Genomic DNA, 24,707 nt, shown 5'->3' with positions numbered 1-24,707 from the left:
GGGACCGCTTTCTAGCGGGAAGGTAAACGGCGTTTCCATGTGCAGCTCTGGCTCGCCAGAGCAGCGATGTCACGCTGGCCACGTGACCCGGAAGTGTCTCCGGACAGCGCTGGCCCCTGGCCTCTTGAGTGAGATGGGCGCACAACCCCAGAGTCTGTCAAGACTGGCCCGTATGGGCAGGGGTACCTTTACCTTTACCTTTTATATTAGTATTCAGATGCCAAAGGAAAGCTGCAGAACATTTTCAACAAAATGAATTTTGGTTTTCCAGGCCATTGAGCAGCCACTAGAAAATCTAGAGGGTGTTTGTGTGGACAGAATAGTGTGGCTTCACAAGACTTAAAATACATGGTGAAATGTACATTTTATAAAAAGAAACATTTACTGGCAGGGGAAATAGGTTTACAAGAGAAAAAGAAATTTATCTTTAAAAACAAACCTATGAGGTATCGCTCTTTAAGAATATGAAGTATAGGTGACAGGGAGGAAAAGGAATAAAGGAAACCAAAGGTGTGTGAAATGGGGAGTTGGAATATAATTTATAAACGGAGTTGGATATGAATAAACGCTGGGCAGAACTGTTGATACGAAGTGATGCAAAGTGTGAGGAAGATGAAATCAGTTGTGATGGAACACATTCACAAAATGAGGGGCTACTTCAAGAAATGATTGAAGAGAAGTTAGAAGCGGGAGGAGGGAAGCAAGAGGAAGGTCTGGCTATCACTGCATAAAAAAAGGTAAAGGTACCCCTGCCCGTACGGGCCAGTCTTGACAGACTCTGGGGTTGTGCGCCCATCTCACTTAAGAGGCCAGGGGCCAGCGCTGTCCGGAGACACTTCCGGGTCACGTGGCCAGCGTGACAAAGCTGCATCTGGCGAGCCAGAGCCGCACACGGAAACGCCGTTTACCTTCCCGCTGGTAAGCGGTCCCTATTTATCTACTTGCACCCGGAGGTGCTTTCGAACTGCTAGGTTGGCAGGCGCTGGGACCGAGCAGCGGGAGCGCACCCCGCCGCAGGGATTCGAACCGCCGACCTTTCGATCGGCAAGTCCTAGGCGCTGAGGCTTTAACCCACAGCGCCACCTGCGTCCCTTTATGACTGCATACAGCAGATTTAAGAAAAATGGGTTGGGGGGTATGTTGACCTAAAAGGATTAGCATAATAATAGAGGGGGTGGGAAATGGACTGAAGCAGACAAAGAGGTGCAGAAACCCAGGCTTCTAATCTGCCATATGAATCAGACCTTGATTACAAGTGTATTTGCAAGTCTTTAGACCTAAGGAGGCCGATGACAGTTAAGGCCAACACTTGTCAGGTAAATCTGAAAGCCAACAGAAAATAAACCAAAATTCATTCCGCCTCTTCATGGGAAATACAATTTAACATGGGGAGATTATAAATGTAAAATACTTGTGATACAAGCATTTTTGTCCTGACATTTTGTTGCAGATTTCAAAGCCAACCAAATGTCTACATAATGGACAAATATGCCATTGTACCTGGCCTAATTTTAGCTGTAGGCATGGTCTGATTGGTGTGTGAGAGAGTGAGAATGAGATTGATTTGATTTATTTATATTTCTATGCTGCTTTTCTTTCACACACACACACACACACACACACACACACACACACACTTCAGTCAAGAGCCAGTAGAGAAGTTAAGAAGAAAACAGAGTACATGAAACACAGTGTAATGCATTAAGTACAGTATTAAATGTAGAATTAAAACAATCCCAGAGAAGCTTACCAACAATAAATAATAATAAAATGAAGGGACATAAGAAAGGTAAAAGGAAAAGTAAAGGACCCCCGGACTCCAGTCAAAGGAGACGCTGGGGTTGCGGCACTCATCTCACTTTCAGGCCAAGGGAGCCGATGTTTGTCCACAGATAGTTTTCTGGGTCATGTGGCCAGCATGACTAAACCGCTACTGGCGCACAGAGGCATTGACGAGTTGAGTGCCAGAGCGTACGGAAATGTCGTTTACTTTCCCGCCGGAGCGGTACCTGTTTATCTGCTTGCACTGGCATGCTTTCAAGCTGCTAGGTTGGCAGGAGTTGGGACAATGGGAGCTCACCCTGTCGCTGGGATTCAAACTGCTGACCTTCTGATCAGCAAGCCCAAGAGGCTCAGTGGTTTAAACCACAGCGCCATGCACGTCCCTACATAAAAGAACATCACAAGTACAGCATAACTCACATAGAATAATTAACAAATCATCAGTGAAACAATTGCAATCTATGAAACACAATTGAAGCCAAAGTAATATTAAATGATTAACAAATCAATACAGCCAATGTTATTTTTCTAGAAAAAGAGGTGCTGGGACTCACCATGAAACCTCCCTTTTTCTCTTATAATGACAGTGGCACCCATCTGAGAGGCACCGGAAATGAGTTCCAGCGAGTTCTGACTGAATAAAAGCCCAAAATACAGCCTTAATAACATATAATACAATAATAACAGCATTAACAAAAGGGCAACCAAAAAATAAACTAAGCACCATTAAGTTCAAACACACACACACACACACACACACACACACACACTCTCCCATGACTCATAATCTTTGTTCATTTCATTAAAATAAACATGTACATAATGGCTGTGGCAGCAACTTCCTTTTGAAGGTTCCTTGGGCTGGGTACGTTGGGCTGAAATCAACCACCCAGTGATGGAAAGAGAGTGAGAGAGTGAGAGAGGTATTCCATCACTGGCCTTCCCTTGTTAGAGAGCTAGTTTGGTGTAGTGGTTAAGAGCGGTAGACTTGTAATCTGGTGAACCGGGTTCGTGCCTCCGCTCCTCCACATGCAGCTGCTGGGTGACCTTGGGTTAGTCACACTTCTCTGAAGTTTCTCAGCCTCACTCACCACACAGAGTGTTTGTTGTGGGGGAGGAAGGGAAAGGAGAATGTTAGCCGCTTTGAGACTCCTTCGGGTAGTGATAAAGTGGGAAATCAAATCCAAACTCTTCTTCTTCTTCCTCTTCTTATACTGGTTCCTTCCAAAAAATAAAAATAATTATAATAGATCATCAATAGACAGGTTGAATCTCTTGACAGATTGTAGGCTGTCCAGCTGTTTGGAACCTTCTGAGTTTTTCTACTGAGGGCTGATCTCTCTCTCTCTCTCTCTCTCTCTCTCTCTCTCTCTCTCTCTCTCACACACACACACACACACACACACACACACGCAGGAGAGAAATTTTGGATTTACTTTCTCAAAGAATATCCCAGGTTCAGTCCCCAGCTTCTCCAAATAGGACCAGAAAAGATCCCTGCCTTAAATCCTGGACAACAGCCTTTTCTGTTCCTAATGAAGTGTGTGTGTCGGGGGGGGGGGGGGAGACGAATAGGTTGTTTTGCGGTGGAATTTCGAGGAACTGAAGGATTTAAGTATACATAAAAATTGAGGAATTATAGGAACAGCTTATAGGAACAGCTGTCCAATTTTGTGAAATCTACAGTCGTTTGGGGTTGTAACACCTGCACGACTCTTACAGCAGCTATTGTGCTAGAAAGAGCTGCCTCTGAAAGGTTGTGAACTGGGCAACAAGATAGTTGTGAGGTTTGGCAGGGATGGGTGGTTTGTCGAATGGACCCGCAGGAAGATCTCAATAAACTCTGAAGGGGCCTACAGACTCCCACTTTGAAAACCGCTTTTAAGCAAAAACCAGAGTCCTACCAGCGTTCAGCATTTCATATACTTCCATCGTAGCAGGGAGATCCTGTTTTGTTCCTCCCCTTGTAAATTATTACATGCTCCAGAGACTTCAGTGTCAGGAAGCAAGAGATAAGTGGTACGCTGTGATTATGTGTGTTTTTCTCTTTCCCATCTGCAATAATACGATTCAGTGCCTGGTTTTACTGGAAATGATTGCCAGTGGGGAAGACAGGATGGTACATATTACAATTATAAGCCAAAGCTGCTAAAAATAAAAATGCATGGCAAAAATACATGCATTCTCATGTGCAGATCTAAATATGCTCCGAGTCACACAAGGCTACCCAGGAAATTTCCCCATCCCATTTATTTAGATTGGGACAGGCCAATCTGCACATGAGGGTTTCTGTTCTGCTTTGAAACTGATAGTGTGTTAGGGAAGCTGCACGTGTGGATGAAGGTTCCCTGGATAAGAATGGTTGGAGAGAGAACAAAAGAATCATAGAGTTGGAATGGACCCCAAGGGTCATCTAGTCCAACCCCCTGCAATGCAACTAAAGCATCCATAGCAGATTGCCTCCCAACCTCTGCTTAAAAAAAGACAGCTTGCAGTTTGAGGCCCATTGACAGGCCTGTCACCAATGGCTGCCCAGTCAGACACTGGCCAGGAATCAGAATTCAAGAGAGTCCTTTCAGCTTTTTATAAAAAATAAGTATTTTTTTTTAAAAGATCTTACCAGCCACTGCTGCAAACCACAGTGGTTGCAAAAATATTCTCCTGGTCACCTCACCCAGAATGCTCAGCTCTGAAGAAGGAACTCCACTTTGTCTATTTCTCAGCTAGCTCCTAGAGGGCTCCCTCAATAAAATATTTGAGGGGGCCAACCCCCCCCCCCAGTTCACAGGCATTGCCATTCAAATTGCATGTGTGTACTGCGTCATGTGGGGATGCGGGAGGCACTGTGATGTAAGCCACTGAGCCTTGGGCTTGCAGATCAGAAGGTTGGTGGTTCAAATCCCCGTGACAGGGTGAGCTCCTGTTGCTCAGTCCCAGTTCCTGCCAACCTAGCAGTCTGAAAGCACCTCAAAGTGCAAGTAGATAAATAGGTACCGCTCTGGCGGGAAGGTAGATGGCGTTTCCGAGCACTGCTCTGGTTTCACCAGAAGTGACTTAGTCATGCTGGCCACATGACCTGGAAAAACTGTTTGCGTGTTGAGTCCCACAATGCCACCCCACCAAAAAAGTCACACTTCACATATCAATTTTTGTTTAAGGTTTTTGGCATAATTTTGGCCACAACTTTATTCAAATACAAAAAATGTGAGTGGTTGCTTAGGCATTGGTTATGACTATCTGTCCTTGCCCCAGGGACAGAGCTGACTTCCGGATTCCAGCAGAAGCCAGCGTGGGAAACAAGTATTGGGTGAGAAAATGAAGCTGGGTATCAGTCCCTCACTTCTCACCCTCATGTTCCTGTGGGGCTTGCACGGCCCAAGTCCAACTCCGGGGACAAGGACGAAAAGAATGGCAAGCCCCTGGATTCCTTTAACGGAATTCCCTTTCCGCACCACCATTGGAGGGGTAGGCACTTACCCCTCCATCAACCAATTTTAACCAATGCCTAACCGCCAACCTTACAAGTTGTGACGATTTGCTACGCAGTAGGCAAAAACCAAATGGCACCAGCCAATCTGCCAGATGGCAAAATTCCTACCAGGGCCCTGCACCAAGGCGGACGACCCCATGACAGGCATAGCAAGGTCAAGCGAACCAGAAACCGCCCCCCCCCCCTATTAAAGGGAGGGTGGGCGAGTGATCCGGTGCAAAAGCCAAGAGGACGCCCAGCGTTAGGCATCCTGCATTTATAGCCTGTGATCCCTCCTCCAAAATTGGCAACATTCTAAACTCCCCAGTAACCCAATTAACCCCTTAAGGGCTTGGTTTTCCCCAAATCTGCCCAGTAACAACAGGATGGCTTGTATTCCCCAACCGCAACACATGCTCTCATTTTAGGGAGAACACGTTCTGTGGACAAATGCTTGCTCTCTTGGCCTCAGATGAGCACCACAACCCCAAAGTCATTCGTGACTGGACTTAACTGTCAGGGGTCTCTTTACTTTTTTACTGTGTCATGTGATTGATTATGCAAGCTGAGGCTCACCTCTCCCCCCCCCCCAATTTTTTATTCAATTTGGGACCCCTGTTCTCAGATCTCAGAGGTGGCAGAGAAGCTGCTCCAAACTGCTTGGAGGAACTGCACACTGTTGGGATGAGGCCCAAGAGGCAGCTCCACAGTCCCTTTCTCCCTGCTTTGCCCCTTCAGCTTGGGACGGTCAGTCCCTTTGCCTGACTATCATCAGAAGGTGGCTCTAGGGAGGCTTGTTAACATTTTTGTGGGGAGCATGTGCTCTAGGTAAATATATCTGAGTTCTCTGTGCAGAGGCATTAGCAGTTCGGAAACTGTGGCTGAAATGAGAGCATTGAAGGGCAGGAGAATCTGTGCACATTTTGTAATTAGCTATCAGTACCACAGTACAAAATAATAAGAAGCCATCCATTGTCTCTGATGTTCTAAAGTGGTTTTTCTTCTTCTCCTCAGCTGATTAGTTTTCAGTGAGATTTGAGGCTACTCAGTACCTCGGTGCATCCCATTCATAATTCTTTGGAAATGCTTTTTTAATCTTTTAAAAGAAAACATTGACTAACTAGAGGGAAAATGTGCTATTAAGAAGAGAGAGGAGGCTGCGTTTTTCTTCAGTTGGTTGAAAATCCATATTTCTTATAACACTGAGGGGAAACTGGAAAAAAAAGAAAAGGAAAGAAAGAAGTAGTTGCTTGTGTTAGGGCCATATGGGAGTCATTTAGGGGATTGTGTCCATTTACTGTTCAATAAAACATGAACGCTTACCATAGCAACCGCCGTGGCATGTGGTATAATGCTGCCTCTGAGATGCAGGATGCAGCATTTAATAGAAGAAAAATGCTAGTTTTGAGAGCGTAACGAACCCAAGAATACTTTTCGTGATAATTTTCTTTTTTAACACCAGAAAACAATTTTGTTCAACAAAGCACTTCCTCCTACCAAGTAAATACAAAAAAAAGAGCATAGATAATAATTAATTCTCTGTGTTACTTTCCATTTTGGAAGGTCTTGTTTAGTGGTGTTAAAAGAGGTTGTCTGTTCAATGGAATCAGCACAACCACACAGTTTTGTTGCAGCCATAGTGACAGATTGTGATTTTATCATCCTTCTGTTGGTGCTGTAGAACCATAGGGAGAGGCAGATTTGGGCCCAAGAAGGTGAAATGCTTCATTTTTTAATTTTTTGCAACCACTTCTGTGCTGTATACCCCATGCAGAACCATTTTCTGTGATTATCTACCTCAGAGTCAGAAACAGAATCTATTTCTGGGTACCTTTACCTCAGTTAGCATCCATTTCTGTGTTGTCTACCTCAGACAGAACCCCTTCCTGCTTGGCTTCCTTGTATACTCCAGAGCTTACGGTGAGGAAACAAACTGGGTGATGGGTTGAAGACAAGTGGAAGAAAACACCAGTTGCATACCCTCCAACATTTCTCTGATGAAAATAGGGATGTCCCATTCCATAATAATAATTTTACTATTTATACCCAACACATCGTACTGGGTTGCCCCGGACACTCTAGGCAACTTTCTACATATATAAAAACATAACAAAATATTAAACATTAAAAAAAAACCTTCCTTATAAAGGTTTGCCTTCAGATGTCTGGAGGCATACCCTCCAGTGAAAATAGGGACATCCTACCATACCCTCCAACTTTTCTCGGTTGAAAATAGGGATGCCCTACTGAAAAGTGGGACATTCTGGGATCATATCAGAAACTGGGATGGCTTCTCTAAATTAGGGACATCCCTGGGGAAGAATGGGACACTTGGAACGGCTGCAGTTGAATGCAACCCAACTCGGTGAGGGTTTATGATCGAGCCTATCGTGTGGCAGTGAAAGCTGGGAGGAAGGCATGCTTTGCTGCCTCCATTGTATCCTCATTGTGCCAGCAGAGTTTACTTCCTGTGATATTTCAAGAAGTCACTACTTAGGATTTAGAGTGCTTCTCACATTCCCTTTCATCAAACTCGTCTGGGCTGTGTTCAACTTCAGTTTCAATCTTTATTGGGAATGTATCAGATTAATCATGCGTATTAATTACAAACTGTGCGTTATTATTTATCCATGATAAAAGTGTGTTCTTTGTGCAAAGATTCATAGCAAAATAACATTTCTCACCAGCAGAAGTAAATTAAATTGAAGTAAGACCCCTAATACCACCATCTGTACAAGTAAATTACTTTCCGAGTAATTAAATATGCATATCTGAGCTGCACACTGTACAGATGAACCAGGTTTTATTGAAGCAATATGCTTATAAATCCCTTAGGTATTAAAGATGAAGTATCATTGGCATTTTGTATTCATGCAGCTATGAATAAGGAGTACATGTGAGTGAGTGTGTGCGTTTGTCTGTCTGTCTGTGGGCTGAATGGGCGTCATATTATGGCTGTCACATATTTTTTTAGGGATGTGTTTGATTAACTTTTCATGATTAATTATTATTTGCCAGCAAATAACCAACATGATCAGTCTATTTATATTGGTGACATTTCACAGAGATGTAAGGCTCCATAAGCTATATTAATATTGCATGTGTTTGAATTTACAACGGCAGGACGCTCGCTTGCCTTCTCCGGGTTCTGTGAAAGTGGAACAATGCTGTGAAACTACTTTTCATTATATCAAGGGAATTCATTACAGCTGCATTCGTCCCTCCATGAAATACCAGTAGGCAACCAGTTGGAATCCATAGTCACAGCCCTTTATTAGATCATCAGAGTTTGTAGCCCATAACAAATACAAGTACAGAAAGGAACAATATCGTTAAGAAATGACTCACCTACTACCCAGCCGGCCATGGGTCTTGCAGAATAGCAACTCGCTGGCTAGAAATGTCTGACCTTGGCCCTGCGGCTATCAACACCCTGTTTTCACAAAAGAGAACAAATGAGCAGCGTGTTCAAGTTATCAAGTTATATGGAAGGATTCACAGGGCTATGTTTTTCACACAGTGACTGAAATGATCTCAAGGTAATATGTACACCTGAAGCTTTCGGCACTCTTTTTTTTTAAAAATATGATGGTTTAGTATACGTGGGTATTAGATGTCAATGGGGGCTAATTTGCCCATGATGAGCTGGTAAACAACTGAATGAGACTTTGGTGTGTTCTCTGAATTCACTCTTAGTGATCTGAAAATAGAAACTTCTTTAGTAGAGGGAGTAAAGGGGGGGGGGAGGACCCAGGAGCAGTATCCTGAGCCTTAAAAAAGGAGCTTTGTGGCCGCAGAAATTGCAAGATAGAGAGGAAAGTTACTATAACTGCATGCCATGGGAACTGTGACAAAATAACAACATTAAAAAAAGTGCATCATTGTTTCCTTAGATTTTCTCCCACATTTAAATATGGATACAACCAGTGCTTCTTCTTCTTTTTTCTTTTTTTGGAAAAAAAAAGGTGTCAGTACAGTGGTACCTCAGGTTAAGTATTTAATTCGTTCCGGATGTCCATACTTAACCTGAAACTGTTCTTAACCTGAAGCACCACTTTAGCTAATGGGGCCTCCTGCTGCTGCCGCGCCACCGGAGCCAGATTTCTGTTCTCATCCTGAAGCAAAGTTCTTAACCTGACGCACTATTTCTGGGTTAGCGGAGTCTGTAACCTGAAGCATCTGTAACCTGAAGCGTATGTAACCCGAGGTACCACTGTACTCACCATGAAGTTGTTGCAACTGGTGCCACTGGAGAGAATCACTACATGATCTGCAAGCGATCAAAACCTCTTAGTGCTCTCCTTGGTTGCCCCTTCTAAAAACAGTGCATTTTAGAGCCAGTTACCTGTTGAATCTCCTGCCAGCCTCACTTAGATCCGCTTTTACTGAGCTGTGTTTCCAAGCTATGCCCTCTGCCGTCCTGGACGGATGATATAACAGGGTACCATACGAAGACAGACTCTGTATATGTAGGCAACCGCAGGTGGAAGATATCTTGCACTGTTTACTATATTGACCACTATACATTGGACCCAGGAGGTGATTTCTCACCTTTCTGTCCAAACAGGAAAGATTTCTCTCCCCGGCAGAGAAGGTCCTATGGCTTCTTAGCGATGTAAATGCTTTAGTGACTCATAAAGTCGCCCTTTTTCCTTTGGCGGCCAAAAAGATCAGAAATAAGATCCAGGACAATATATCAGTGAACTGTAAGGGAGATGCAGAGATCTAAATAGATACCATTATTTGTGGCACGACACCCCTTTTGCTTGTATTTATTTTTGGATTCAGATTTGTCATATTCAATGGCTAGTATAATAAAGTTATTTCGATTAGATTGGCATTGTTACGGTAAGTGCCACAGTTTTAACATGTGGAGGGAAAGGTGCTGGTACTGTCTACCCCTGAGTACCCCCAGAAAACAAATCACTAGATATGACTGCAGATAGTCTAAAACCAGAAATAACTTAGTCATGATATTACTTTAATGTCGTTGCGAGTAGTGCTTGTAGTCTGAATGAGTCAAATGAATGAGCCTTCTTTTGTTATGAAACCCTGCTGTGCAGATGTGCTTGCACATCAGCCAACAGACTATATCAAATGCCCTATGTCTAAGTTTCCATTGTCACCCAGTAGCCATATTGGTTCATTTGCTTGCAGAATAATTGAGACTTCATTCTTTTTTCTTTTCTTTTTGTAAGAGGTAGCTGCTTGCAGCCTCAGTTGCAGACACACCGCACATTTAAAGCACATTGCTTCTGACAAAGATGTAGTTTACCTTTCATAGAGTTACAATTTCCAGAACATTTAGCAAACCACAGTTTCCATGTTTCTTTGGGGGAAGTCATGTGCTTTAAATCTGATTTTAATTTTCTGTAAATATGGGGTGTGCACTCCTTAACCAAGACTTTGGCTGATTGACATCCAGTGCCCTTTTTAAATGTGTTGGGGAGGGGGTGCATTATTGGGTTGTTCCTGTTTTTGTTTTTATTATGTATTTTGTGTTTTTATATTGTGTTTTTATATCATAACTGCCCTGAGACCTGCAGGTATAGGGTGGTATAAAAATTAAATAAATAAAAATAATAAGCCATGACTTTTTTTTTAAAAGGGGAACTGCTGTGCATGATTTTGCTATGATTGACAATATACTGCTGCAATCCGGAGTACTCTTAGTAGGGATTACATCTAACTAAAAACATTGGAGCTTACTTAAAAGGAAACATCCTTAGGATAATTAACACGGGACATTCCTTTGGAGAGCTACAAAACTGGTGCTATAAACCCCATGCCTTGAAAATTATTATATGTTGCTATATGAAACAACAACAAAAAACCCCCAATGTATTGTGCAAGAGCAGGAGGGAGAGATAAATAAAAATGTTCTGCCTTCGGTTTTGCTATCTAACAGTAACATGCCTCAAAATTGTATTGAGAGATGGATATTAAGTCTCCACTTGCCATTTCTAACCATTAAGGCATCATTTTGTTCAGGGACCGTTGAGCCTTTTGCAAGCTAGGAGTAGCATATCCCATCAGGATTTCCTCCTCCTCTGTCTAGCTTTCATCTACTTAGACAAAATTGAGTTAAGAAAGAAACCTTCACCTGAAAAGCTTTTTGCTGGTTGCTGTATCTTTAAAGCTTTAAAAGCCTTTTCCCCCTTTGCGTTGCTCTTTCCTCTTTTTTTGTGGAAAAGGTCCCTATTTTTCTTATATTTCCCCCTAGAGAAACAGCATCATTTGAACATTTTTTATTTTGGGGGGTGGGGGGTTGGTTAGCTGCATTTCATTGTGAAAGAATAAGTCAGGGCAGATCAATCATACGGACATTTTTATGGAGTACAGGGGAGGAGGGGAGCAAGGCCCCCAAATAAAAATCTACATTTCACTGTCCAAAGTACAGATATTTTTACAACCAGCCCTGCCCTTAACAACCCTCACATCTCCATTTGCCAACAGCATGCTAATGTTCCAGAGAGATATCTGTTAATGCTTCCTTCTCCCTCATTAATGGGAATGCTATTTTGTGGAGGAGTATCACACCTAATGTGCAAATCTTAGTCATTTTTACCAAATAATAAAACCTTTTTATCCTCTGCTGGTGTTTACTTTTCAGCGCCTGCAAGTTTTTTGTATCTGGGAAATAGCCTTGGCCAATTTTGTATCGATGTGGTAAGATGAGAAACAAGCAGATATCAAATGAAAATGAAGTATCTTAATAGATATGGGCCGGAGGCACTGCAAAACACTATCATGCATTTCCATTTTCTCTGATCCTCCTAAACACTTCAGATTTCACCTTTTCACCTTTGAACAAGATGGCACTGACTTTGATCTTTTCAATTTTGTTCAACTCCAGGCGAGGGCAAACTACTTGAAGACTGTTATCATTTAGATCTTTGACTCCATCTCACCTCCCTGCTGTCGCCCTGTTTTTTGTTTTAAATAAAAATAAAACAAGCTTGAAAAAAACTGTGTTCAATATTGGTTTTAGCATTTAAAGTCAATACTCTACGTCATTTTACCATAAAACCGAATATGTGCATAAAAATAAAATCTACAGTTGCAAGATTGAAATAACAGCCATTTAAAGGATCCAAGTACTGCTTTGTATAATGCTTTTTTAATTGAAAAAGAAATTATAGGAATCCTGGTCACTGAAAATGTAATGCAGCTGTGGTGATACATCACATTATGCTCACAGTTCAACAGCATAGTCAGAGAGAAACAAACTTTCCATCACAGATTTGCCGTATTTTTCGCCCTATAGGACGCACTTTTTCCCCTCCAAAAATGAAGGGGAAATGTGTGTGCGTCCTATGGGGTGAATGCAGGCTTCCCCGGGCTTCCTGCAGCTCTGCGCCACCCTCCGGATCCCGGCGCAAAGCCGCGCGGGGCTCCGGAGGGTAGCACAGAGCTGCTTGCGCTCCAGGGCTTCCTGCAGCTCTGCGCCACCCTCCGGAGCCGGGTGCGAAGCTGCGCGGAGCTCCGGAGGGTGGCGCAGAGCTGCCTGCATTCCGAAGCCTGGTGCGCGCTGAAGAGTGCGCCTGGGCTTCGCACACCTCTCCGCAAGCCTGGGGAGACCGGCGCGGCTCCCTAGGCTTGTGGATAGCAGGCTGTTCTGGGGGCTGGGGTCGGGGGAAGCTTGGGCTTCCCCCGCGCCTGCCCCGTGCCTGGGGGGGGGGGAATAATTTTTTTCTTTATTTCCCCCCCCCCCAAAAAAAAATTGGGTGCGTCCTATGGGGCGAAAAATATGGTACATGTTCACAGACACACAGATTTGTAAGATGAGCTTGTTAACCATTTTGCAGCATCCTGTACACAAATGCTTGCCATAAGTTTTCAGTTATTTTGAGTTTACCTCATGTATTCATTTAATTGCAAAAAAGCAAAAAAGGTTAGCCGTGTTGTTCTATAAGAAAATTCATATTGGGGCAATATTGCTCCCCATTTTTATTATACGAAACAAAATACCACAAAATAGTGTGCAGGCTTTCAAGTTTTTCAGAACTCTTCATCAAACTAGCTAGCAAACAGAGAAATGGTCGTGGTGGTTATTTCTTTTTTTGGGGGGGTTGATATTGAAACCATGGAGTCTACATGCACTCACTGTCTGAAAAATGGAATGGGGAAGAGGCAGCAAAAATTCAAATGAGGTTCTTTTTAGTACTACAGAGGTATCAAAACAAGAAGTATAATTTAGCTGATTCCTCATCTCTGGCAACACAAGAACAGGCTGTTGCTCAGGCCTCTACCCATCCTTAAGCAAAGCATGCAGATTTCTTGACAGGTGGAAGATAGGAATTGACAGGAACTAGGAAGTATTTATGTTAGCAAAGGTGAGATGGTGTGCTAGGCAAAAAGCTAAATAGGGCAGCTTTATCTAGCAGTTTGGAGATACAGGCTCTGTGGATTCGACAATGGCCAACCCTGCCCCATGGCAGGGTTTCCCAAACTTGGGTCTCCAGTTGTTTTTGGACTACTGTTCCCATCATCCCGGACCACTGGTCCTGCTAACAAAGGATGATGGGAGTTGTAGTCCAAAAAAACAACTGGACACCCAAGTTTGGGGACTGCTGATCTAGCCTGATGAAGAGCACTGGAGAACTCAAATGCTTGCACACTATTTTGTGATATTTTAATTCACACCAAAGAGGAACAAATCAAGAGCTTCAGGGTGGGGTAACAACAACAACAACAGATTTATATATCACCCTTTATCAAAAGATCTCAGGACGGTTCACTAGATAAAAATACAAGGTGAAAGCACAAATAAATAGTTAAAACAAAATAATACCCTGCTCCCACAAACACATGAAAAAGAGTATCGGATTTCAGTCAGCACAAGGCCTGGTTGAAGGGGAGCATTTTTGCCTGACACCTAAAGGTGTTTAATGAAGTTGCCCTATGAACCTCCCTGGGGAGAGCATTCCGCAAACGGGGAGCCATCGCAGAAGAGGCTTGTTCTTTGTTGCCACCCTCTGGTCCTCATGTGTAGGAAGCACACGAAGAAGGGCCTCAGATGATGATCACAGAGTCCGGGTGGGTTTAGGTATTTTAAAAAAAACTATCATTCCATCTTATGGAGCAAATTCCCAAACTACAAAGAATCTCAAAACAGTTTCAGGTGTTTCATTTGCCTTAGTCCACTCTACTTCACCTTGGGGAGGAGTTGCGGTGGATCATGTCAGCGATCAGCTGGCCAATCCACTGACTGGTGGGGGCGTGACTGGGACCATTTAAGCTGTGACGCGAACCAGAGGGCTTCCTCTTGGCTTGCTTCTTCTATCTCCCTTCCTTCCTCCCTTCCTCCCTTCCTCCCTCTCTATTTTGCAGGTTTTTCTTCTTTGGCCTTGCTATGGACCTCGGTTGGTCGCCATTGAGGGGCCTGGTAGGAATTTTTCCACTTGGCAAATTGGCTTGGGCCATTTCATTTTCGCCTAACTTGTAGTAATCGTCACAACTTTGTAAGGTTTGGCAGTTAGGCATTGGTTGATCTTATGATGGGGAGGGGAGGTGCAGCCATCAACCAAGCTTAAGGGTATTCCGTTAAAGGAATCTGGGGGCGTGGATCTTGTCCGAAGCCTGGGGTAGGGCTAGGGCCCTGCCACGACCCTGGCAGGAACACCTGGGGGAGCTTGAGTTGGTATGCATCGATGGGGCTCCCCCTTCTGGTGGTTTACCCTTACCAGACTTCCTGCACATCGGGCAGGAGTCAGATATAGTCGGGTCCATTCAATGCCTAAGCCAATACCACTCACATTCTGTAATCAATAAAGTTGTGGCCAAAATTTGCCCAATAACGTTAATCTAATATTTTGTGTCCTGGTGTGTTTTATTCTTCAATGAGGTGGTGGTTGTGGGGACTTGACACACAAATGTAAGTGCATCCCCTTTCCTGTATATGCATTTTGTTGCTCTGAAGCTTCTCCAAGTCTCCTTAACTAGTAAAGAGCTGTATCTCTCTTTACAACCATCAAGTGCCATTTTAAACCATGGTAGAAATTGTTAATTTTTATTTAGGATTCCCTTCTCCTTTTCTTTCTTTGCACTTATTTTACATCTGAAAATCAATTATCTCCCCAATGCCTTCCCATTCAGGTTTGCTGTTTCATTTCCCCTAAAATAACCTACTTCAATGGCTGATCTTGCAGAGGAATATCGAGTGCAAACAGTTCAATTAAAACAAAAATCACTTTAGGTAAATGTCTACCCATCATACCACACGTGAACCTCTGGGAGACAGCATTCATGTTGTCTTCATTTTGGGGAATAATATTTCCCATGGTGCCAACCTGTCCTCTACTCTGGCTATATTTTTGGTTTGTCTGACCCTTTCGACAGAGCAATATGTCAGAGACCAAATTATTTCCTATGTCAACTGTCTCCTGCCTTCCTTCACCCATGTTACCCCTAAATAATTCAGTTTATATATTTCAGGTTGCTCCAACTAGCTTGTAGTCCAGAAATATTTGCCCAGACATGTTATCCTTGGGAAACAAAGGCCAGTGTTACCCATTATGTCAGTCATGTGGAGGCTGGTTGATAACATTTCCATGTGGCAGCTCCCGTTACACTGCATATCTATCACATGAACCCGTATACCCCACCTTGATCACTGAGATCACTGGCAGGAGCATCGTTGGTCCTTCCCCAAATTGGGTGAGGCTCATTTGACAATAACAAGAAACTGAGCCTTTGGTGCCATCAGCCCCAGTCCTGTGGAATACTCTGCCAATAGAGATTCAGTAGGTGCCTTCTGTGCCAGCTTTTAAACACCTGCTGAAAACTTTGGTCTTCTGCCAAGCCTATACCATCAATTAAGAATACATCCTTCCACAATGGTTAATTGATTTCTTCTTTATGGTTTTTATTGTACGGTTTTATCCTTGTCTGGGGTTTTTCTTTTGTTGTAAACTGCACACACACACACGACACAGTGGTATACAAATATTCAATAAAACATGCATACATATATTATGTAAGGTTAAAGGTAAAGGACCCCTGGATGGTTAAGTCCAGTCAAAGGTGACTATGGGGTTACTGTGCTCATCTTGCTTTTCAGGCTGAGGGAGCCGGCGTTTGTCCGCAGACAGCTTTTCCAGGTCATGTGGCCAGCATGACTAAACTGCTTCTGGTGCAACAGGACACCGTGAAAAGTGCCAGAGTGCATGGAAACACCGTTTACTTTCCCACCGCAGCGGTACCTATTTATCTACTTGCACTTTCGAACTGCTAGGCTGGCAGAACCTTGGACAGAGCAATGGGAACTCACCCCATCACATGGACTCTAGCCTTCCGCTCGGCAAGTCCAAGAGGCTCAGTGGTTTAGACCACAGTGTCACCCGTGTCCCTTAAATATCATGTCGACCAGGTGTGGAGAACCTTTAGTCCTCCAGATGTTGTTCAACTACAATTCCCATCAACCCTGGCCATTGGCCACCCTGACGGGGCTGATGGGAGTTGCAGCTGTAGCAACATCTGAAAGGTCAAAGGTTCTCCAAACCCAATGCAGACTCACCACATAGATCACACAGGTTCATGACCTAAGGGACAACTAGGCCTTACATAACACAGACATTTTGGGATTTCATTTCCAAGCAGGCATCTTCAACTCTGACTGAGGACCCTCTGTGCTTTGCTCTAGTCTGAGATTAATAGCATTTCAGGCCAATATTGATGGGGAAAGGTGACGGCTGTAGGGAGCTCACAACCACTAATGCGACAAGCTTAATGCAGTTTTCTTGCAACTTAATTCTGCAGCAAATGAAATAGGAATGATTCATAAATTAATGTGGTTCGGCCAAAGGACTTCACAAATTACCATGAAAGAATGGCTTTCTCTTTCTGCACATACTTGGTTGGGAATTGTGGGAGATTTAAAAAATGTGGGAGACTTGGTAGGGAAACCCTAACTGCCTATTAAAAGAACTCTAAAGGAAAAAAAGGTGTAAAAAAGCATGTTTACTCAGAAGTAAATTCCCCTTTGTCCAGTGGCACTTCAATGTTTCAATGTGTTTAGGACCTGAAGCCCCCATTTCAAGTTTTCATTACTTTAAAAAATACATGAATTCAGTACCAAAAATAAAAATCAGGCTTGGCATTTTAATAATTGTTTTCATTTAATTTGTTTTCCTAGAGGGATTTAAATCACCATTCCTAGATGCATCATAAGCAAAAACATCCATTAGAACCCATTCATTAAGACTAATCAGTAGATTTAAACCTCATTTCCCCTGCTTGTAAATTCTGAGCTGTCCACTTCCTTAGAGCTGAGCTACTCAGCCCGTCTGCTATAGCAAGTGACTCTTGATTATTTTAAGTCATCTTGCAATGAGATCTACTTTGATCTGGCAGCTGACAGTCAAAGCATGTATCATGATGTAAGAGCTGAGCTTTATCTGTGCAAAATGTGTTGCTTTAGCTGTTCAAGTGGTTACACGTCGTGAAGCCCTAATTAAGTTGCAAAAGTCCTGGGAGGGACACGAAAGTGCTGTGTTTTAATCCACCAAACTTGGTCTTAATTATGCATCCTGAAAGTTAACTGGGCCAGATTAAAGGGGAAATGGGGAGAGCAGAGTGCCAAACTAGACAAAGTGAGAAAAACTCTGAAAACCGACTGTCGCCAACTCCAACATGGGGAAGTGACAGGACTGTAGTTGCAATGTAGTTCCAAGTCAGTTCAGTTTTCAACAGGCAGCTGGATATTATCCAATATACTGAAGAATCTTAACAGCACACCGTTCCAATTTCCACTGCCTGTGGGCCCATCCAGCCTGAAGACAAGCACCTGTTTAAATTCCCCATCACTGTCATGTGAGCTTCTGTGACAAACTGTTTCCATGGAAACCAAATTATCTTGACAAATGTTCAACAGACTGCTGCCTAATCCATCTACACAGCGTTGTAAATTAGTCATCTGTCTACTCTAGATCTCCTGTTCCTGATTACAACAGGCCTCCAGCTGGCCGGTAGCAGAAGTCAATGTATCGGATTGCTTTCCGAGCTGAGGCATTGGCCATAAAGGACCTCGGGCAGATGCAGTTAGAGGAAGTTAGAGGAAGTGCGGCAGAATTGTGAAAATAATAATAATTGCGAATTAGACTATGCAAATCAGTTCACTTCTTGTTTTTGTAGGGATCTTGAACCAGGCTGAAAATGTCAGTCCTCTCAAATGAATCCCCCCTCCCCCAAATACTGAGGGATAAACCAGAATGTCAGTTCCATTTCAAGGATTATGATGTTTTCTTGGCTAAAGAAACATGCTAACAGAAAAAGAGAAGACTACATGGCTGAAGATGAGTCACTGGATGAACAGATGTTATATGGGTTGACAAGGGGTGATTTAGGAGGAGCAGCCATAGTTTAGTGTGAAGCTCGCCATTTTATAAGGTCCCATGTATAATCCCTACCATCTCAATTTACAGATCTCAAGTAGCAGGCCTTGGAAAGGCTATTGCCTACGACCTTGGAGAGTCTTTGTCAGTCAGAGTGGACAGTCCTAAGCTTGATAGGCCATTGGTTTGATTCAATATAAGGCATCTGTCTCCCCTTTTTGTTATTTTAGCATGGTTTTACAGGCTGCAGAACAGATGAGCAATAGCATGACCAACCAACACTGCTATGAAGTGCTGCAACTTCAAGTTCCTTTTAAAAAAAATGTATTATTTGTATCCCGTATTTAAACTTAACCAAAAATTCAAAGGGCAGCTTCCACAAAGCACCACATAACCCTTGTCCTTCACAACTGATGAGTAACTGAGGTTCCAAAAATAACTTGCTGAAGTCTCCAGTAGAGCACTTCACAGAAATCAAGCCTGGATGTGTCTAGACACAGGAGTTGCTGTGGCGAAATCAGAGCTCTCTCAGTAGGACCACAGTTGGCACGCCAGCCAAAGCTGATGAAATGCGTTCCTCAGCTAGGAGTTCAGCAAAGAGTCTTTTGCCAGGCATGCCAGGTATGGTCCTCCAATTTTCCCTTTGGATGCACATGGCAATACCCTGTAACACGTACGGTAATCCCAGAGTTTGGGCTTTGCCAAACCCTGTTAAGGTAGCCTATCTTTCCTACCCGGAGTTGAGTGTTAAGAAAGTTGCCGTCTGTTCTTTTAGCCAACACTGTTGCCAAGGTTGCTTTCTCTTGCCGTTATCTATGATGGAGGCTCATAATGGTGTAAAATATTTCCTCTGAATTGCTGTTATCCATAATTCTTACGAGCGTCTGATAGTTAAAAGCCACCCTTACGGTTACATTAAGGAAGTGAAACCCACACTTATTAGTCTCTCATTTCATCCTGTTTCACGTCGCCTCACCTTTTTGGCCTCTGCAGCTCTTTTGCCCATAATGAACTCCATTTAGCTTCCCTGCAGTAGGACCTTGTCTTTGTTAATCACTGACCTGGCAGCATGAAACTGCATTGAAGAGCAGGCTAGGATTTCTTTTGTTGCTTTTCTGGATTCTCCACTTCCTCCAGCAGTCGTAGGTTCCAAGAAAAGGGAGAAAAATAGCCCAAAGAATAAAAGATAACTAAAATAAAATACTTTAAAGTTGCACAAGTTAGAGTCCTTGATTTCCCCTTCGTCTGCCCACAATAGTCAGATATGTGGGAATTTTAAGGGGAGGAGACAAAATGTTCAGGCAGTCTAGCAGTGGGGAACCTCTGACCAACAGACCAAATTAGGCCTGGCATTGGTCCTGATTTGACTCCAACAGTGCAAACCAGTATCACACTTGATGCTGCAGGTGATGTCAGGTGTGAGGAAGGTGGAGGCACAACCACTAAGGAACAATTGCAAAGGCCCGTTGCCAGCACTGATTGGTTGTGATAGCAATCCTGCCAGTATTGGCTGTGCTTTGGAGTTCCCTGTGAGGAACCTTTTTTTAAAAAAAATCATATTTTATTAGATTTTACAAAAGTTAACAACCAATAAAAGACTAACTAAAATCACAAAAACAAACAAAGCACACACATCAAAAATACACACAGAAAAATAGGGGGGAAAAAGAAAAAACATAAAAAAGAAAATTCAGCATAAAAAACACTCTCTTTCAAATCAATAACCTTCCAGATCTTATTTTCCTAGCTTCCACCCGCCTGCCTTTCTTGTATTCCACTTTATAAATTAATTCGGCAAAATCATTCAATATTCAAATTCATCCTTTGTCCTTCCCTTTATATTCTTATTTATCTTAATCACCAGAACCCCTTCATTTCATTTACAATGCCCTTAGCATTCATAAATTTTACAATATTTTTGTAGGTAAACTTTAAACTTCTTCCAATCCTCTTCCACCTGTTCTTCTCCTTGATCTCGGATTCTGCTGGTCATTTCTGCCAGTTCCATATAGTCTTTTACTTGCACCTGCCATTCTTCCAAGGTGGGTAGATCTTGTGTCTTCCAGTGCTTTGCGATGAGTATTCTTGCTGCTGCTGTAGCATACATAAAGAAAGTTCTATCCTTCTTTGGCACCAATTGGCCGACCATGCCCAGGAGAAATGCCTCTGGTTTCTTTAGGAAAGTATACTTATAGATAATTTCCCAGAAAGCCTTAATCCTTGGGCAGGCCCACCAAAGGTGAAAGAATGTTCCTTCCGTTTCTTTACATTTCCAACATTTATTATCGGGCAAATGATATATTTTTGCTAGCTTGACTGGGGTCATGTACCACCTGTAAATCATTTTCATAATATTCTCTCTTAGGGCATTACATGCCGTAAATTTCATACCGGTGGTCCACAACCGTTCCCAGTCAGCAAACATAATGTTATGACCAATATCTTGTGCCCATTTTATCATAGCAGATTTAACCGTTTCATCCTCAGTATTCCATTTCAACAGCAAATTATACATTCTCGACAGTACCTTAGCACTGGGTTCTAACAATTCTGTTTCCAACTTCGATTTTTCCACCTGGAAACCATTTTTCCTGTCTGAATTATAGGCCTCTCTTACTTGAAAATAATGTAACCAGTCATGCACCTTATCTTTAAGTTTCTCATAGCTCTGCAGTTTCAGTTTGTCCCCCTCCTATTCCAGAATTTCCCAATACTTTGGCCAGTTCGATCCCATATTAGATTTTTTCAAGGCCTTAGCCTCCATAGGTGAAAGCCACCTTGGGGTTTTATTCTCCAAGAAATCTTTATATACCCAGACATTGAAAAGTGCTTTCCTGACAATATGATTTTTGAACGCCTTATGTGCTTTGTCCTTACCATACCACAAATATGCATGCCATCCAAAAACATTATCATATCCTTCCAAATCAAGAATGTCTGTGTTCTCAAGAAGTAGCCATTCCTTTAACCAGCAAAAAGCTGCTGCCTCATAATATAGTTTAAAGTCCGGCAGGGCAAACCCCCCTCTATCCTTTGCATCAGTAAGAATTTTATATTTTATTCTGGGCTTTTTGCCCTGCCAGACAAATCTAGAAATTTCTTTTTGCCACTTCTTGAAACAGTCCATCTTGTCAATAATCTGTAACGTTTGAAACAAAAACAACAATCTTGGCAATACATTCATTTTAATGACTGCAATTCTACCCAGTAAGGAAAGCTTTAAATTTGTCCATATTTCAAGATCTTTTTTCACTTCAGACCAGCACTTTTCATAATTGTCTTTAAATAAATTAACATTCTTCGAAGTCATATTCACTCCTAGGTATTTTACTTTTTTCACCACTGTTAGGCCTGTTTCTCCCTGAAACCTTTCCTTCTCAATTGGTGTTAAATTCTTCTCTAAAACCATAGTTTTTGATTTATTCAATTTAAACCCTGCCACCTGACCAAATTCCTGTATTATTTCCAAAGCTCTTTTAGTACTAGGGATTGGCTCCTGTAATGTCAAAACTAGGTCATCTGCATGAGCTTTCAGTTTGTAATGTTTGGCTCCGACCTGTATACCCTGAATCTGTTGGTCCCTTCTAATCATGTTCAGCAAGACCTCCAGAACTGTTTTGGATTACAACCATGTCAGACCCGGAAGTGCATGTCCCTTTTTTGGGATTACAACCCCCCATTTTTTATTACAACCCATTTTTTTTGGAGGCCCCATTGGTGAAAGTGTGCCTTGGGTTACAACCAGTTTTGGTTTGCAACTGGACCTCCGGAATGGATTATGGTTGTAAACCATCTACCACTGTAGATCCAAACTGAGGCACTACTCAGTAGATCCACCGAGGAAATATGCAGATCATCATCACAAGAGTGCATACCAAGAATCCATCCTGAGAACCTATTGAGAACCAGTGGATAAATTCCTTAAAGAGAGCAACATGTTTAGCCACAGTTGTCAGATCCTGGAGAACAAACATGAACATAGAAGAATGGTTGGTCACAAATTCTCAGCTCATGAGTACATAACAGAATGCATAGTTGTGAAATTGGCATGCACGAAAATCTGTATGCTGGGGAGCACACTATTTCCTTTATTTAGAGAAGGGATTTTCATTCAAGTGTTCTGTCATACTTACACAGCTGCCAGAGCTGCTCCCCCGCCCATCTCTTGACCTTTGGATTCTGTGCTGTTGCAAAGATGGCAGGATGTCAATGCCCCCCAAATTGAACCTGTGATGTGTTTTTCTTTGATTTATGGGTTTGTAGTCAAACTTTATAAATAAAGTATCAAGCTGAGCAATCAATCAAAAGATAAGCAGATTCCTATCTTTCAGAAGGATTCTGGCCCAGTAAGTGAGGTCTCATCCATCTTTTGCAAGCTTCACTTTAGCTTATGACCAAGAGGGAACTCCTCCCAATCGTGGATTTCTTGGCATTAAATACTACTCCAAGTACAAGCTCTTAAAATGTATCTTTCACTTGTTGCTTTTGCTGTTCCAATCCAATTTCAAGAACACTTACATTTTCTCTTTGCACTTTATTATCCAAACCTTCCTTCAATGTTGTAAATTCCAAGGAAACAGTGCCATTTTAAATCCTCCTAGGTATTAGTGTAAATCTGTTTTGCTATTCCAAACACACACACACACACACACACACACACACACACACACACACACACACAAACACACAGACACAAACACACACACACACACACAACCGAGTACACTCAAACTGAATCCCGATTTGTTCTATTAGCATCCTCTGAATTTTTCTTCCAAACAAGACCAATATTATCATGTAATGTTTTGCTTTTCTTTAGCACAGATGGTATGAATATGCAGATTGGTGATTTTCTAATCAATACTGTTGCACTTGGGAGTATATGTAAGTATTGTAATAATGCATTAGTCAGGAGTGATGTTGTAACACACTGAGATCACACACATAAATCTAAGACACCACGTCTAGACACTCCAGGGAAGACAGCAAGCCATGGGTTAGAGCAGGCTTTAAGGGAGTGAAGACTTTCAAATATGATGGGGAAATAATGCAATTTGCAGACTTTAATAAAACCATTGGGGAATTAATTTCAGCAGGGCAATATTCTTTCTCAAGACATCCATGATCTTATGTTAGCTTTGCAGCTAATCAGAACAAGAGGCATTTTACCTGTTATCTCTGGCATAAGCACAGTGTGGTATCTGTGAATTGCACTAGATCTTTAATGTGCTGAATATGAAAATAATCCCTTTATAGATATCGGTTTAGCACTATAAAACTGCATTATGCAAACAGCACACAGACAGCATAAACCTTGGAGATTCAGAATCTGAAGAGCTTACAAATTAATCTCATAAATGCCGGCTGGAGCATGCTCTAGCAGAAGGCATCCAGCCATGAAACTTGACCAACTGAACCTGCAAAGTTTTAATTAGTAGCATTTTTATGATACGGTATAAAAGGACAATGCATGATTTGTGCCTGTTTTTATTTTTGCACACACATGTGTGCGATACACATTCCGCACACTTGAGTTCCTCCGCGAAGGTCTAGCTTTAATTCCCTCTCCTTCCTCTCTTTGCGACTTGAGTTGCCTTTGGCAATTTTGCTGTTGGTACAGCTTTTGGCATCTGATTTTTAATCAGGCAACCTCTGTTTAAATTACTGCCAACCGATCATGAGACACAAGCAAGTAATCTGCTGCACCATGCCAGCAGTCGTGTGATAAAAATGTCAATTTAAACTTGGCTAAGGATGACAAGGCACAATATTTTCCCAAGCACAGAATGAACTGAATGCATAACAGGATCCTGTCTATTAGGTTTACCAGAGCTATATAAGCAGTCAAGCCCACCCTCCAGATCTGTACTGAAGAACACTTGAAGACGCTAATCAGAGGAGACAGGTGTAACTTTCTGGAGTTACCTGTCACTCAGTGATGGCATTCAAAAGCCAGCCTGGTATGCTTCAGAAAGGTGGTGTGTGGATACCATCCATTATATAGATTAGTCACTAGGTGGCCCAGGATTTAGTTGTAAGGTAAAAAGGTAAAGGACCCCTGGACGGTTAAGTTAAATCAAAGGTGACTATGGGGTTGCGGTGCTCATCTCACTTTCAGGACG

General features: G+C 42.5%; 1 long non-coding RNA gene across 2 annotated transcripts; it reads right to left on the bottom strand.

Moving 5' to 3' along the window:
* Positions 1 to 6,384: 6,384 nt before the first annotated feature.
* LOC310847494 lies at positions 6,385 to 19,734 on the bottom strand. Of its 2 annotated transcripts, none has more exons than XR_014565833.1 (3): positions 19,647 to 19,734; positions 8,600 to 8,684; positions 6,385 to 6,464 (listed from the first exon to the last, which is right to left on the bottom strand). It is a non-coding gene; the product is annotated as an uncharacterized lncRNA (long non-coding RNA). The 2 variants fall into 2 exon arrangements; XR_014565834.1 differs by lacking the exon at positions 6,385 to 6,464 and adding an exon at positions 6,581 to 6,744 and having other exon boundaries at positions 19,562 to 19,682.
* Between the last annotated feature and the right edge of the window lie 4,973 nt (positions 19,735 to 24,707).

The sequence above is a fragment of the Podarcis gaigeae genome (assembly GCF_964106915.1).
Source record: "Podarcis gaigeae genome assembly, chromosome: 6".
NCBI classification, from domain to species: Eukaryota; Metazoa; Chordata; class Lepidosauria; order Squamata; family Lacertidae; genus Podarcis; species Podarcis gaigeae.
Note: the sequence above shows the minus strand (reverse complement) of the source record. Positions and strands in the feature narration are given on the sequence as shown.